The following is a 3825-nucleotide window of genomic DNA, read 5'->3' as shown; positions in this document are numbered from 1 at the left end:
AATTTTTTTCCAATAATAGTTTTTCAACACCCTCTCATATGTAAAAATGTTAAAGGATATAGAATACAATAACCCCCAATGTTGAACTCACATGATGGGTATTCTCTAATTGTAGTAACCCCCCCGCCAAGATCATAGCTTCTTCATACGAGCCTCTTAGTTCCTACACTATCTTAGTACATATTTGCTAATGAGCCAGTTCAATATACTTGGGATATAATATTGGAAGAATCTAGGGAGCTCAACCTCTTTAGAAATTAAGGCATACATAACCACTAAACAATCGAGAGCAAATTTGATGAAGTTCATTCTAGCTAGTTTATAGCTGTCTGCTAGTGGTGGAATTAGATTCCAAGAGCATCTTGGGTTTTTAATGTATAGATCCCCTTGCTATTTACATCTTAACCAGCATGTTCTTAATTTGAGTTCTAGTATCTTTCATGCATGTGTAAGTTGGCTTATTGCCTAATAGCATATCTAGTTGTAGTCCAAGACTCTTGAGATCAACTATGGATGGGTCCTTTATGTGGAGATTGACTATAACGTCTTCAGCTGTCCAAAACCATTCATGCAGCTTATCTAAAACTTAAACATAACTAGGACGAGGGGGTAAGTAGCATACATGATGATCATGGTAGTGTATCGATTTCCAGTCTTGGACCATTTTATAGGCTCCTACAAATAGCATCTAGAATCACTCATAGCTTGTATATATTGTTTTATCATGGATAAATTCATGAAATTTTAGATCCTTTTGCCTCCTCAACTTCTTGTTTAACGTTGGTAGGGCATTAGAGTGATGTGGATATGAATTGGAGCTAGGATCGACCCAGATGCCTTTACCATTGTCCTGAAGCTAATTCACTAGCCTTTATGAAACAATGGCTTGTTGTGTGCCAACTCAATGGCACGAGACTGCCTTTGTTCTTTAGACTAACTCTACTATTGTTCTTTTTTTTTATCTTGACTAGGATGGGTGTGATCCTGCTTCTGGGTTTTGACTACCAGGTTGACTGTCCTAGTTGTTTAGCCCAATTTGGTTTGGCCTTCGTCACCAATCGTTGAGCTTGGAGGGGATTGATCATCATCATCATTGTTCTAGTCTACTCCAATGCCATCCCCCTACTCATGGTCATCATCATTCTCTTCCTATCATCATTAGCATCCTGATTCTTTATATATTCCACCAACACTTGGTTCACCAAGGTTGCTGTGCGTTGCTCAGATTTACCTTCAAGATCAGATTTCATTGATTCCACTAATTTTTGTAAATCCTCCATATTCAAGTTAAGGTTCCCATCAACATTAGCTATAACTACCAAATATTGATAGATATATATTTATTGTAATGGCTTGCTTCGAGGTGCTATAATTGGCAAGTAGTGCTTTCAAGCATGTTTTCTTGTCCTCGACCCTTCCTTGGGTCTCCTCCCGTGCCTCTTATGTGACTTGTTTCTTGTCCATTAGTAGTCTATTGAAACTTTGAAGTGTTTCAATCTCTTTCTATTGTGAATCCATTATCCTTGTATTTTTGTTATGCTCAATGAAAATTTCTAGTATTTTGATCTTGAGTTGCTCCATTTCTTTCTTTGCCTTCTCTTGCTTGGTTTTGGTTTCTCAAAATTCTGTATGTAGGTCGTTTATCACCGAACTAGGAACCGTTTGCTATGCTTCTATCATTAGTCCCATGACATTCACAATTATGTACCATCCAGACATCATGGTGGCTACACATCCATCTGTGATGGTACCTCGTCAGTTTGAGAGGTCTCATATACAATGAGCGGAGTGGGATAAGCCACCAATGCCTTATCTACCTATTGGATGGCCATTCTCCCATGAAGGTGGTTTTCTTTTGAGCCTCTGTAGGATGTCCACTCAAGTTGGTTGTGTTGGAGGAGCGATTAAGGCTAATTGGGACCATGATGTATCCTTGTTCCCGGTGTCATCTCATGGATATTGATCTCTAGTAGTGTTGTTTTTCTCAATTGATGCTGGTAGAGTCTGAGCCAATTCAATGGGTTGATTTGTTGAAGTGCCTTGGCCCTATACCCCTTTAGTAGGCTTGCTTGGAGTCGTATATTTCAGCTTTAACAGGTTCAAAAAAGGTACTATCTTTTGTTTCTTTTTAGGTGGCTTAGTGCTATCACTGGTGCTAGCTCTAGTTGTGCTAGCTTTTGCTTGGGCTACTATCCACTTTGCTCTTATAGTGACTATGGCCAAATTAGTGCTTTCCTTAGTAGTGTCCTCAATCTGTTTCTTGACCTTCAACGTCCCATTTCCCAATAACTTGACTTGTGTGTGGGACGTGTGTCTAGCCTCACTATCCTATCTTATTGCAGTTTTAGTGAGAACTACGATTAAATTGTCAATCCATGGGACGAAGCTGACTAGAATTGTGCATAGAGGCTACAAGAGGTTGTCAATGTCTTGGAAAACAACTAACAACTCGCATCTAACTCAAGCTACACTCAAGTGACTGAAATGACCAAAAGCCATTCGCTCATTGGCAAACAAATCACATCCGTTACAGCATCAAATAACATCCAAAAGTAACAAAACTTCTAGGACAAGTTTATAAGACCTAAGCACACATGCTTATGGTCTCAAATCCCACTTTAGGTCAAGTGCCAAAGTCGTGATTATTAACAGCAGTGGATTTTTGACCTAGTCGTTTTCGACCCAGAATGCACCTAAATGCTTAGCAATGATGCCCCAATACCCTGCCTATGCTTAGTTTTTTATTTTGAAGTGTAAATTCCTACTTATGATGAAATTAGGCCGCGGGTCGGCGACGTCAAAAGCATAAATATTATGATGTGTTTATCTCGACGCGTAGAGCTCTTACCTGCGGTTGCAATGCATTGAAAACGTGACTACAATGTGACAACCAGAGAGAGAGTAGGAAGCTCGAGAAGGAGAGAAGTGAGCACCGTTAGCTCACGCTGTGTATTTCATTATCCAAAACTTACAAATAACTTATAAAATTGGCTTTTATACCTTAGCCAAGGTTTTTGGTGGTCAAAACTAATAATGTGGGAGCTCTAACTAAAGATAGATAATGACAAGTTGATACAATCTGGAAGCTTGTAGCCCCGGCTCAACTACAAGGTTTACTCAAAAAATAAGAGTTACAATATTTTGGATTTATAAAAATTAATAAGTGTTTTTACATGGGAGCTCCAAAAAATAGTATCCATGTTAGCTTGCTGCTAACATTCTCCCCCTCCTTGCCTGTGTCGTCCCTTGACATAGCTTTATGGGCTGAAGCTGTAGTCTTCGGGTTGATGGCAGGCGAGGCGATATTTAAGCACATTTAGTGCCTTTTGGTATCTGATCTTCCTCTCTTTATCTTGCACTTGCAAGAATTGCATAGTGACTCTATTTTTCAGCTCCACCGTTGAGTAGCCTGCAAACCTTGATGTGAGGTTGATGATCATGGCCCAAATATTTTTGTTTGCCAAGTGAAGAACCCTATGAAGAATGCTTCCTCGAATGCCAGCATATTGTGAGAAGGTAAAAACATGCATCTGGCGTAGAAGCCATAGAGGACTTCTTCGAAAGGTTGACCACTAAGGTTGTAGCATAATCCTTTATTATCCTCCAGGAATGACATTCAAGGGGTGCCTGCTTACTCTGGCTCATGGAAGACTTTGATGCAGGTGAGAAAGATTCAACAGATTTTATATAACATTGCACATGATAAATTTGGTAGACTTTTGAAGAAGGACATGGCACCCGTTAGGGTTTTCACCATGTACTCGTCAGTCGGTGGTCCCTTTTCTGGAGCAGGCGATTGGGGGTAGTTCAACCAAGTTGGCGGCT

This window comes from Adiantum capillus-veneris, chromosome 23 (assembly GCF_014529385.1).
Source record: "Adiantum capillus-veneris isolate H3 chromosome 23, ASM1452938v2, whole genome shotgun sequence".
NCBI lineage: Eukaryota > Viridiplantae > Streptophyta > Polypodiopsida > Polypodiales > Pteridaceae > Adiantum > Adiantum capillus-veneris.
This window is presented reverse-complemented; position numbering follows the sequence as displayed.